We start from the raw sequence: 13,972 nt of genomic DNA, 5'->3' as shown, positions 1-13,972 counted from the left end.
CTGAGTGTATTTGGGGAACTATAATAGTTAGATTTAGTTGGAGTGTATAGAGGGCCTCCCATTTAGAGGATTTTGATCATCTAAAATATTGGTCCCTTATGTGTGAGGAATGTACTAGGTGGTTGCTTAATAAATTCCGTAAGTGTATGCAAGAATATATTAGAACATCTATATAATTTTATGCCATCCTTTAATTTTTTTTAATATATTTTATTGATTTTTTACAGAGAGGAAGGGAGAGAGACAGAGAGTTAGAAACATCGATAAGGTGCCTCCTGCACACTCCCCACTGGGGATGTGCCTGCAACCAAGGCACACGCCCTTGACCGGAACCGAACCCGGGATCCTTCAGTCCACAGGCCGACGCTCTATCCACCGAGCCAAACCGGTGTCGGCTAATTTTTGTTTTTTTGAAGTATGTTTCATCTTATACATTTTTAATTCTTTGAAGAAATTCCATACTGTTTTCCACAGTGGCTGTTTTAATTTTTAAATGTTATTTATAGCTTTATTTACAATGGTATTCTTTTTTTTTTTTTTTTTTTTTTTTTTTTTTACAGAGAGGAAGGGAGAGAGACAGAGAGCTAGAAACATCAACGAGAGAGAAACATCGATCAGCTGCCTCCTGCACATCTCCCACTGGGGATGTGCCCGCAACCCAGGCACATGCCCCTGACCGGAATCGAACCCAGGACCCTTCAGTCCACAAGCCGACGCTCCATCCACTGAGCCAAACCGGTTTCGGCTACAATGGTATTCTTAAAAAATAAAATTAAAATAAAATGGTATTCTTATATATACTTGACTCTTGTTTCTTATCCACTATCTCTCTCTTTAATTGGCTTGTTGAAATCATTTAAATTTAATGTGAATATAGATATAGTGAGATTAAAATGTACACTCTTCTTAATTGCTTTTTACTTGTTTTATGTCTCTCTCTCCTTAATTTTGGATTATTTATGTATTATTCCATTTTAGGTCTACTATTTTTAAAAAAATGTATACCTCTTTTAAAGGTTATTTTTAGTGGTTGCTATAATGTTTAGAAGTATTTAATTGCAATCTATCTTCAAATGATATACTGTTTCAAATGTAGTCTAAGCGCCTTACAATCATATACTCCCTTTTCCTCCCTCTTATTTTTGTGCTGTTTTTTGTCATTTTTTTTTTACACTCAAGGCTCAATGCACAAAAATTTGTGCACTTGGGGGGAGGGGGGTTTCTCAGCCCAGCCTGTGCCCTCTTGCAGTCTGGGACCCCTCAGGGGATGACCACCTGGGGTGCCTGGCAAGTCTAGGTGAGGGGCTGAGGGCCATTTTCAGGCTGGTGGGTGACTGAAGCTCCCAACCTCTCCTTTTTTTCTTTTTCTTTTTTTTATTTTGGGATTTATTTACCTTCTATGGCTGTCACTGGAGCTGAGAGCTGGCTTTAGCTCTGAGGCTCGACTCCAGCTCTGAGACCTCGGCTGCTGAAAGCAGGTATCTGGGTTTTGTTTAGCTTCTACAATTAAAACACTGTTGCAACTCCAGCTCTGAGGCCTGGCTGGCTGAAAGCAGGTTTCTGGGGATTGTTTAGCTTCTATAATTGCAACATAGTTGCTTAGAGTGCAGCTCAGAGCTGGGCGGCGGCAGGCGGGGAACCTTGGCTTCCTCCATCACTGGAGCAAGCAAACCTCCTGTTCACTTCAGCTGCCTGGCTGCCGGCCGCCATCTTGGTTGGCAGTTAATTTGCATATCACCCTGATTAGCCAATGGGAAGCATGTTGGAGGTATGGTTAATTACCATGTTTGTCTATTATTAGATAGGATATACTTAAAATTTTCAATATACACATTTTTACTAATTTTGCTTTATATAATCCAGTACATTTTAGAGTGATTACATAAATAATAAGATAAGTATAAAGAAACCTGTCTTTTATATTTACCCTCATTTTATTTTATTTATTTATTTTTTGTTTGTTAATTCACACCTAAGGAAATTTTTCCATCGGTTTTAATGGAGAGCAGAAGAAGGACGGAAAGAAACATCAGTGTGAGAGAAACACATCGATTGGTTGCCTACTGCACAAGCCCCAATGAGGGCCAGATTCTGGGAGGAGCCCGCAACCAAAGTATTTGCCCTTGACGAGAATCAAACCTGGGACTCTTTGATCTGTAGGTTGACACTCTATTCACTGAGCAAAACTGACCAGGGCTACCCTCATTTTAATGATTAATCTTACAGACTCTCTAAAACTTTTTGGGGGCCTCTAGAATTTCAAGGTAATACTTTTGAGACCAGATGATATAATCTATTAGGATTTATATAAATAAATCCTACATTATTTTCTACATTATTTTCTTTCTTTGTACCTTCCACTTTTTTATTTGTGGGAACTTCAAGGCATGTCTTTCTAAGTCAGTATTCTGAGTCAGTGCTCTGAGATTCAAAAAATGTTTTATTAAAATGCATGATATTTTGTTTTTGTAAGACTAACTGAAAATGTGCTAATTAAAGAGAATGACATCTATATGTTCCAGATAAATAATTTTGAGATCTAGTGATTTTATTGATATTTGGTACTGTGAGCCCTTTGTCATAAGCACATATTATTATTGTTTATACTTTAACCTTTTAAGTCATAAGAGATATTACCACAGAGTCTGGCCCAGTTATTTGATCTTTTAGATTTTGAGGAGGTAACACACTTTACAATTTGAATTGGTTGAACCATTTCACTACCTTATGAGGTGTCATATAATAATTGGATGCACTCACATGAAGGAATGACAGACCTGTCAGCCGTATAAATACTCAAGATGATCAGTGTTGTTTAGGTCAGTCTACTGATGGCTCCCAAGGCTGATACTTCCAAATGCAAATAAAGCACATGTGAATTATATCCACTCCTGTATAGGGGGAAAACAGCTCAGTTATGTTTTCTACATATAGCAATATGAATGTACTTTAAAATATTTGAAATATAAAAAAATATATTGTTATGTCATTAATTTATCTAAAGATTTTTTAAGATACTTTGATTCTCACCTTTTTGCTTCTATTAGCCATGTCATTTTCTGCTACAGACTAATTTAACTGTAGAAAATTAGTCTAAGAATCATTAGTTTTTGGTGTTCTTGTCAGTTCTTCACATTTAGAAAAAAAAGTTATGAAATTTCTCTTTGCCTCACTTTTATTTGATGGGAACATTTTTTTATTTTATTTTTTGCTTTCAAGAAATTGCCACTTTTACTGTGATTCTGTAAATTGATTTGCTTACAGTTTTCAGGTTCCCAGAAATGTTGATATCAACTGCTTTTTTTGTGTGCACAAAAATATAGTAGTGTGTGATTTTTAAATCACATGTTAAAATATCATGATTATAAACTACTGAATCAATCTCTTTATTTATAGATATAAAAGTTTTAGCACTGGGTAATAGATGTGAATTTAACTGTAGAACATTAGTCTAAGAATCATTACTTTTTAACCTCTAAAAATGTAAGCTATTATAAACTGCTTAAATATTTATTTGACATAATTTTCATATATATGAAATAGATAGCTGCATAATGCTATATGTTTGCAAAATCTGATAGAATACTACATCGCAGTAATAAAATAGCATGTTTAGTAGATTCATAAGTTTAAACCAAAACAGTATTTTAAAAGTTGAAGGCATATTTGTTTGCTCTTTGGAGACATGATTGAGCTTTAAATAATCCTATCTAATATGATTAAAGATGTAAGAGATACCATTTAATGCTTTAAAGATATATCTTCTTAAATTGATTACAAATTCTTTAGGAAGTATTTTACAGTAGATGTTAGCTAATCTAATTAAAGAGAAATATTTTATGAATGATTGTTTTATAATTTAACTTGAATTTACTATTTTCAAGAATATTGGAAAATATATTTAATTTATATTTTATAATTTTAATTTAACATGCAACTAAAATTAAACTTTAAATCTTGGAACCAATGACAATTTCTTGCAAATAGCTGTTATTTTTTTGTTTTATTAGTTATCTGTTGCTATTTAGCAAATTACTCCAAATTTGGAGCCTTAAGAAAACCAACAATTTTATCTTACAGTTTCTGTGCTCTAGGAATCTGGGCACAGCTTTGCTGGGTACTTCTGGCTCAAGGTCTCTCTCATAAGGCTATAGTGTAGGTGTTGACAGGGCAGTGCTTTCATCTGAAGTCTTGGCTGAGGGAGAATCTATATTTTTATTTTATTTTATTTTATTTTATTTTATTTTATTTTATTTTATTGTTAAATTGATTTTTAGAGAGAAAGGAAGGGAGGGAGAGAGAGAGAAACATAAATATGAGAGCTGGACATCAATCAGCTGCCTCCTGCATGCCCCCAACCAGGGATCAAAACTTGGGCATGACTGTACACATGCATAGTTTAGAACTGTTCTAAAGTTAAAAATCTTCTCTTGTTTCAGAGATATTTGCATAAAATTAAGACATTTATAATAGCTCATAGTACAAAACAACTCAAATACTATTTGCACCTATCCTGTAAGGAAGTTAAACATTTATAATCTAATAAATTCAGTGTATTTTGTCAATATAAATAACACAAGCTATTCTAAATGTTTTACAATTAATTAAGTGCATTATTTTCAAATACTAAATGGAATGAAATTATAATTAATGGTTGAACTGCACCTGATTTTTCAACCTCTTGAAAGTTTAGTGATCTGATGGTCTAGTGTGGATATTAACAATACTACATTAATCTAAGAAGAAACAAGCTTTGTGGAGTTATAAATGCTCATAATATTATACAAGACAAATATTGGGGGGACATTTGGGGAGTAAAAAAATCTCTTTATTTCAGTAACTTTTCTCTATGTAAGTTACTATGGTTTATAGTATAACATCGTTATAAAGACTAAGTATAAGTAGATGATCCTATTTTTTTATGTGGAAGTGGACCAATGTCTATAAAGCGTAACAAATAAAGTTAATGATTCAAAATAATAATAATAATAATAATAATTGCAGGGGACCATGCCCAAATAACTGAGCCACACCACCCAGGGCAAGAGAATCTATTTTTAAGCTTATTCATGTGGTTGTTAGCAGGATTTAGTTTCTCAGATGGGATTGCTTGACTGAGTGCTTCTGTCTTTTGCTTGCTCTTGACTAGAGAGTTACAAGCTGCCTTGCTACATGGTCCTCCGTATAGGTGAGCTTATAATATGGCAACTGACTTCCATCAAAGCATGGCATGCAAAATGGAAGGGATCATCATTTTGTAACTTTTTCTTGGAGTGACATTCTATCACTTTGCTATATTATGTTTATTAGAGGAGAGTCACTGAGTCCAGCCTACATTCAGTGGGAGAGTGTGAATACTACATGATGAGAATCATTAGTGGCCATATTAGAAGCTTTCTAGATACTTGTTTATTCTCTTGAATTTCCAAAACTTAGAAAGAATTGAAAATGAACCTACATTTTTTAAAAACCAGTAAATTATGTTGAAATAGATGTAATCAAAAGACAATCTTTTGTTTCTTTCATGTAGTAAAGAGATGATATTTAGTTTCAGAAAGTATATTGTTTCATTTATTCAAAACATTTACTCAAATTTTCTGTCTACATTTCTTACCTATTTTAATTTTGCCCTTTTGTTTTGAGGGCATGGATTCTTAGAGAGTAAAATTTGTGTTTCTAATGCGTGTGTCATTTCCTACAAATCAGTGCTTCATCTACTTAAAGTCAATTAATTGAACAACATTTATCCATAGGTCAGAGAGCCCTAGGAAAGCATTCACTTCAACATGAATGCACCATTGGGGTCATAACTCAGCCTGAACATACCTTTGAAATAATGAATTGGAACTTCTCAATGAACTATTGACTGTCCCTTAGCTTTCTAAAATGCAGAAGGTTGTATTAAGTAATCGATGTTTCAGGGTCAAGAGAAACAGCTCTAGGTATGCTTAGGCAAAATTCTCTGTGATAAAGGCTAGAATAATCATTAGCTTTTCCTACATTTGCTCTCTTAATAACTCTAAATCTTCCAATGAACATTTTTAATTTGCACAAAAGGAAAGATTAAAAGCTAGATACAAAATGATTTTATTAGAAGGTTATGTATAAATTCCCTTTAGCTTGACATTAGTTCTCCCATGCTCCAATTTCTCTTTAACAATCCATTAAAATTTTTCTCTTGCAAAGTGATAATAATATCCTTTGTCCTGTCATTAATGTCAGTTGTCATTAATGGGGCCCAAGCACTGTGGCAAGAAATCCCACAGCCAAGTCAGTCAGTTATAAAATATCAGACTATTCAAACAAGAGCTTCATTAGATTTAGTGCTTGTCTCATGGTGCAGTTTTATAATTTGAATATAGAGGTTCCCAGACATTGTATTCTGTGACTCAATACCACTAAATGCTCATCAATTTGCCTTAATCTGTCTAAAATATTTTTAATGAGCCAAAATTTACATCCCTAAGAATTAGCAGTTAGGAAGGCCAATGACTTATTTCATTATTCATCACTTATTGCTTCCCATTAGCAAAATTATCAACTGTTCTACCCAGAATAATGAGGATAGTTTCTAGCTGTTCAACAATGTAGATTGAACAAAAGTGTTGTAAATTTTGTTTGGACATGAATTTAAAGATTGTGATTCTTCTCTATCACATTTTACAGTGATAATTTAAAAAGTGGATATGTATCCATAATTATAGGTAAAATAATGTTAATAACTAAACAGCCTCTATATCTTAATATGAAATTGAAGTTGAGGTAAGTACCACATATGTTATGAATTTTGTTCACTTTATTTTTTATTCATATAATCATATATCTGCCCTATGTTTTTCCTTCACATCTTCCAGCATTATGTCTGAAAATAATTTCAATTTTTTATTTTTTACTTTTTTAAATCTTTTTTTTCTTTATTGATAAAGGTATTACATACTAGTATGTGTCCTTGTCCCTCCATTGCCCCCCATCCTACCCCCTCTCATTCCCTCACGCCCCCGGTGTCTGTGTCCATTGGTTAGGCTTATATGCATGCATACAAGTCCTTTGGTTGATCTCTCTCCCTTACTCCCAACCTCCCCTACCTTCCCTCTGAGGTTTGATGGTTTGATTGATGCTTCTCTATCTCTGGATCTGCTTTTGTTCATCAGTTTATGTTGTTCATTATATTCCACAAATGAGTGAGATCATGTGATATTCATCTTTCTCTGACTGGCTTGTTTCGCTTAGCATAATGCTCTCCAGTTCCATCCATGCTGGTGCAAATGGCAAGAATTCCTTCTTTTTTACCCCAGCATAGTACCCTATTGTGTAGATGTACCACAGTTTTTTAATCCACTCATCTGCTGATGGGCACTTAGGCGGTGGTAAATTAAGCTGCTATGTACATTAGGGGTGCATATATCAATTTTTAAAAAATAAGTGGCCTATATGATGAGACTTTATTTGTGTTGTTTAAATGTTTTCAAAATGCCAGTTAGGGATTGCTGTCTTTCAGAATGCAATCAAGAAGCACGTGTTTGTGATATCCTCTCTCCTTTCTTCTTTTGTCATTTAACTTCTTACTTCCTAGAATTTATAACTTAAAGTGAGTCCCCCATCCCAAACTTCATTACTCTTTTGACTCCCTACATTTAAAATTCTTCTTGCTTGTGTTAAAAAAAGGTAAAATCAATTGTGTGTGTGTGTGTGTGTGTGTGTGTGTGTGTACATGTGTTCATATTAATACAGTGAAGGAAGGGGGAGGGAATCATTGAAGAATGAGATGTTGAGTATTCAGAACTCAGAGTTTAGATATGGTGCCATTATTGGTGATGGCAAAGGATAGTTTACCGAAGAGAGTACCTGGGATGATGTCACAGATATCTAGAAATCGAGAAGTCAGGCTAATATGTGTAAAAGAAGAGAGGAAAATACTGTGGACATCAATAAATTAAAAAATTGCTAAGTAATAGGAGGTAAGAGCAATGAACCAAGGGCATGATTGGTATAATAAGGTGGAACATGATGACTATACACACAGTATAGAATGTTTTTTTTCCTAACACTCATACAAACAGGACAGAAATTATTTAACTTTGTTATTTCCTGTATTGCTTTTATAAGGCATTTCTTATTGTTTTACCCACATTTTGCTTTATGATTATTATAGGAATATTTAAGTAGAGGTAACACCAGAAACTCATGGACTGAAGTGAGAAAAAAACTGAAATCATTTATAAAGAGATCCACTAGACTTTTTTACTTTAATAACAAATGAAATCTTATTGAACACGGTGATTTGCATAACTAATTAGCCTTTAGATTCCCAAATCTTTGCATCTTCCAATACTTGTTTCCCAAAATGCCCCAAACTCATCAATCAAATTCAACTCCTCTCGGGATATTAACCATGTAAGATTAATTACCACAAACCTCTCAAATGAAATAAACTCAATGACATTTACTGTACCATTCAGCCATTTACCCCTTTTCATCAGTCTTGTAATGCCTCTTGAGTTGCAATTAAGACCTGTAGTAAATAAAGATGCTGGAAAGTTTTAAGCAACATTTCTTAATGATTTAACAATTAGGTGTCTGTCAATGCCCCCCCAAACCAGTGGAGAAATAAGTTTTTCTGCAGAATGGAAAAAGTTAGACAGAAGTATTCATAGTTTTTGTAGTCTGTAATTATTTTATAATAGGTATGAACTATAGAGACATTTACAAATATAAGCAATCTTTGTAACAAAACTGGCCTAAGTTCAACTAGGATAATATAAACAGGAAAGTTTATTAATGGGAGGGGGGAGTGGAATGGTCTCTGATGCTGTTTCTGTATTTAGAGTTATTAATGATCGATTAGTGATGATATTTAGAACCTTATTATTCTCTTAAAATAGTTAAACACCAGTGGAGAACTTGGGGAAAGAATATCCAAGTGGATTAATATCCTATATAATAAAAGTCTAATATGTAATTTGACCTAACAATGGAACGTCCAATTGCTATGATGCACACTTAGCACCAGGGGCAGACACTCAATGCAGGATCTGCCCCCTGGTGGTCAGTGCGCTCCCACAGCAGGAGCACCACTCAGCCAGAAGCCAGGCTCATGGCTGGTGAGCGCAGCGGCGGTAATGGAAGAGGCTTGCTAAGGATTTCTGCGGCAGTGCCAAGGATGTCTGACTGATGGACCTAAGTCATCAGTCGGACATCCTCCGAGGAATTTCCAGACTGTGAGAGGGCACAGGCTGGGCTAAGGGACCCCCCTGAGTGCACAAATTTCGTGCACTGGAACTCTAGTAGTACAATAATGCTATATAATGCCCCCTTCTCATCTTACTGCCCTATATCTTATTATTTTTAATAAAAATGAAAATTGAGAAGCACCAATTATCTGTGCTTGAGTGGTATAAGTTTAAATCCCAGTCTCAGAAGCAATTTTTTTTCAATAACCCTAATGCTAACAGACCTGTTTGAAATAGGTTCCCATAGAACCCTGATTTTTAGAATTGTATTTAATTTCAAACTCTATTATTTTCTTGAAAGTAAAAGATAATGCTGAAGGCCAGCCAGTGTGGTTTAAGATGTTGAGCATCAACCTATGAACCAGGAAGTCACAGTTCAATTACCGCCCAGTCAAGGCACATGCCCATGTTGGAGGCTCAATCCACAGTTAGGGGCATGCAGGAGGCAGCCAATCAATGATTCTCTCTCATCATTGATGTTTCTCTCTCTCTCTCCCTCTCCTTTCCTCTCTGAAATCAATAAAAATGTATTTTTAAAAAGATAATTAAAATATATTTAATCATCTCCAAAATTAATTCACAAGGAGAGAGCTACCAAGAAATTAATTTTAATTTATTAGAATTCACCTACCTATACTTTTTATTTAAAATAGATGACATTATGTATGGAAAATTTTGATTTTATAATAATCTCAAAAATGACAGAAATTTAAAAAGAGAGTTTAGGAAGGATAATAAATCCTCTGATAGTCTGTTTTTTATAATCATTTCTTAATGATTACATGGAAGCAATAAGTAAATATTATCAAAACTTAATCACTTGTTCCATATAGCAGTTAAGAAAAAGCTATTTTATATTAGATAAGCAAAACTGTATGAGAGTCTAATGATTCAAAGAAGTCACATCAATAGTCTTCCAACATATTGATGGTTTTTCCAATTACTTGTAATATTTGCCTTGTTATAAAGCAATGCCAAGTGTCAAGACAGAAATAATGAACGGAAAAAGAAAGCTAAATATATATGATTTTATAGATTTCCAGAGAGAACCTGGGTGCATAGAACTGAGACAATGGTTACTTATTTTAGGAACATAAGATACATTTCATGTTATGACTTTTAGGCTTACAGTCTATAAATAAGCAATTAACCTATATGTGACAGCATAAAGTCTTCTGTCCTCTAGCCTCTCACATTCCTATCCCTCTTATTCATGTGAGGAAATGTCTTTTTCGTGAAAGCAAGTAAACAGTAATTATCAATTTGAGATGATAATTAATTATGCTCTACTATTGTAGGGATGCAATATTAGCTTGAGAAGCCTTTGTTTATATTAAAGGCCCTTCATGCTAAAGAGCGAAATCTAAGAAATGTAAAAATCCATGTAGCCATAAATAAATAGATAAAACCACAAATAAAGATCTTTTTATTCTTGACTTTTGGGAAAGAAGTCAGGGTGAGTGAGAGCAGAGTAGTTGGATAGAAAACCAAAACCAAATAACTCTGTACCTGAAGAATTGAGAAGACAAGAACATCGGTTAGAGGGGGGAAGAAAGGGTTGCCTTTGGAAAACTTTTAGATTTAGATGAGGCCAAGAAGGTGGGGAATTTATAGTGGAATTTGTGTCTTTGTGAGAGGAGACAGCAGGGAGCTTGCTGTCTCTGTCTCCCCACCATGTGAGGACACGGAAAGAAGGTGGTTATTGATAAACTAGGAAGGCAGCTCTCACCAGAAACTGACTATGCTGGCACCTTGATCTTGGACTCTAGCCTCTAGTACCATGAGAGTATTAATTTCTGCTGTTTAACTAACCCAGTCTATGGTATTTTTTAATGGCTGACCAAGACAGTTCATGGCATATTAATTACAAGATTCCCCTCCACCGTAATGTATTAGTCATTGTGTAGGCATATATCAAAGAACTTACAGAGGCCAATTAATAACTTTTAGTACTCCAATATTTGAAAGTCATCAGGCTCTTTTCTTGTGACTTTAGTGGTCTTTCTTTAGTTGAGACTTGAAGGCAAGTTCAGCTTGAATCCTCGGGTAACAGCAGATTCAGAAAAAAAGAATTCATGGAACTACTTCCGTTAATTTAATAGCACATATTTATTGAGTGTCTGCAATTTGCCAAACAAAGATCCAGCAGGGAGCACATGCAGAGTTTCCATTATAGGAAGGGATGCACACAATAGCTAAGCAACACAATCTACATAGTGTAATATATGTTGAGTTCCATGGAGAAAGATAAAGCAGGAGCTGGGATCGTTACGGATGAGGTTTAGTTTTAAAGAAGGTTGTCAGAGTAGTAATCAATGAAAAGGTGCTGTTTGAGCAAAGACTTGAAGGAGCTCGGGGACAAGCCATGTACATCTTGGAGGAGGTTCTAGACATAGGGAACAGCAAGGGCAAAGAGTCATCAATGGCAAGATGTCTATACATTTGAAAACAGGCAAGGAGCCCCGTGTGGCTAGAGCAGAGTGAGGAGAGAATGAGAGAAAGGTGTGGATATGCTTGCGGTGGGAGAGGGTAAGAGGTTAGAAAATCGGTTGTGTTATTGTTTTGTGTTGAATTTTCAAAGGGATGCTAATAAACCAAACTTGGGTTATAATTACATGTAGTCACAATCAACAGGAGACCGTTAATTTTTAGAAAACTTTGCAAGTGAAACAGGGATTTTAATATGTTTGTGTTGACAGTTTTTAAACAGATGGTTATTTGGTTAACCTGAAGCTCAGTTACCAGGCGCTGTATTTTAAATAGACAAGAAAGCTGCTATTTGAGCAAAACCTTTAAGCTCCAATCTTTTTTACGAGGCAAGGTAAGCCAGAGTTTATGTTGGAGGCCAAATCTATTCTCTTTGAAGCTGAGGATGGCATTCTCAATCTGTGCAATTTTCTGGATGTGGTTGATATAAAATGAAGCAAGAATGCACTTTACACCGCATAGTCAATACTCTGAAAAAAAATCAATGTTTTACAATCACTATTACATAAAGATTTATTTTCAGCTCTTGGGCATTGATTCTGGACTTTTAATACAATATTCAAGGTGTTTCATTGATAAAATGTTTACTTCTAATATAATCAAGGTTAGCATTTTAAACAAATATTTGGTTTATTTATAATTATAATATTTTATGCATCAAAACACCATTGTAGGAAAAAGAAGCTGGGAAGATATCTCAGCAATAAAATGTGAGGAAGATGGGTGAGAGCTTTTTGTACATGTTTTAATATTTTTCCCTTAAAATGTTTTTAAATTATGCTATTTTTATGAAGATTTCTTGAAGTATCAGGGGAGAATATGTTACCTAAAATTTTATTCTGGATGATTTTTATTATTATGGATTATGTTCAGCATAAAGTTGAAAAAGAAGTGAAATCACACAATAACATCATCATGGTACTATTTTTATTATTATTATTATTATTGGTTTTGGAGAAAGGCAGATGAGGAAAAGGATGCTAGCCACTCTGAATCTAGGCCCAGACTATTTCATTGTTAATATGTACCTTTAAGCCCTCATTATATTTTCATCAGGCCATTTTAGTAGCATTCTGTCTGAACTCCTTGCCTTTTAATTTATTTCATTCCTCAATATATCCTTCACATTACCACAAAATTTGAATTATAGAATTTATCTTTAAAAATCTGCAAAGACTTGTGAGTGGTTCTAGAATACCTTCTGGACTCTAGCACTAACACCTGGGTCCTGTTGATCTGGCACAACCTCTCTTTGCAAACTACTTTCCCACTAATAGGATCCCTACCTCATCTATACCTTGCAGTAGTGCTGGTTAATTCTGTGGCCTGGTGGTTCTAACTGCACCATAAACCCAGGGTGGGTTGTTCTTCCACACTTAGGACCAGATAAATAATTTTTGGGGCCCAGTGTAAAATTAAAATGCAAGCCACCTTGTTCAAACATTATTTCAAGATGCTAGCAGTGCAGCATCAAAACAAATGGGGGATCCTTCTGAAGCAGGGCCCTGTTATTGCAAAGGTCACATGTCTGGGAAGCTGTCCCTTTCTTCTCTTCTCACTGACCAGAATCAAATGTTTCAAGGCATAACTCACATGTTTCTTCATGTGAGAAACCTTCCCATGTACTTTAAATTAGAAGACTTAATGACATACTGTTATTTATTTAAAAAATATTTTTATTGATTTCAGAGAGGATGGGAGAGGGGAATAGAGGTAGAAACGTCAATGATGAGAGAGAATCATTGATCGACTGCTTCCTGCATGCCTCTACTAGGGGTTCAGCCTGCAACTTGGACATGTGCTCAGACCAGGAATGGAACTGTGACCTCCTGGTTCATAAGTCAACACTCAACTACTGAGCCCCACTGGCCAGGCAATGATATATTTTTAGATACCTAGCAGCTGGTTAGACACAATTAGTGAGGGGTGGGGATGTGGAATGAATGAAATGGGAAGCTACATTCTTGTACCATGAAAACATATAACTCAGTCTCATTACTTTATAAGAATAACAAGTTATCTAGAAAAATCTCCTAGATGTTTCATTGCTGTGGCAGACTCCAAACATCCATTTCTAGATTTTTCTCTGAAGATAAAGATTCCTTGATTGCAGCCTAGGCGTCAGCATGCATCCAGAGCTACATGAGCCAACAATAGTTTCTCAAGTAAAGTAAGTTTATGACACATATTCTCAAAAAGATGGAAGCCCCAAAGATCAGGTACTCTAGATTCTTATTACCTAGAACAAAGTCAAT

The sequence above is a fragment of the Myotis nattereri genome (assembly GCF_964212035.1).
Source record: "Myotis nattereri genome assembly, chromosome: 1".
NCBI lineage: Eukaryota > Metazoa > Chordata > Mammalia > Chiroptera > Vespertilionidae > Myotis > Myotis nattereri.
Note: the sequence above shows the minus strand (reverse complement) of the source record.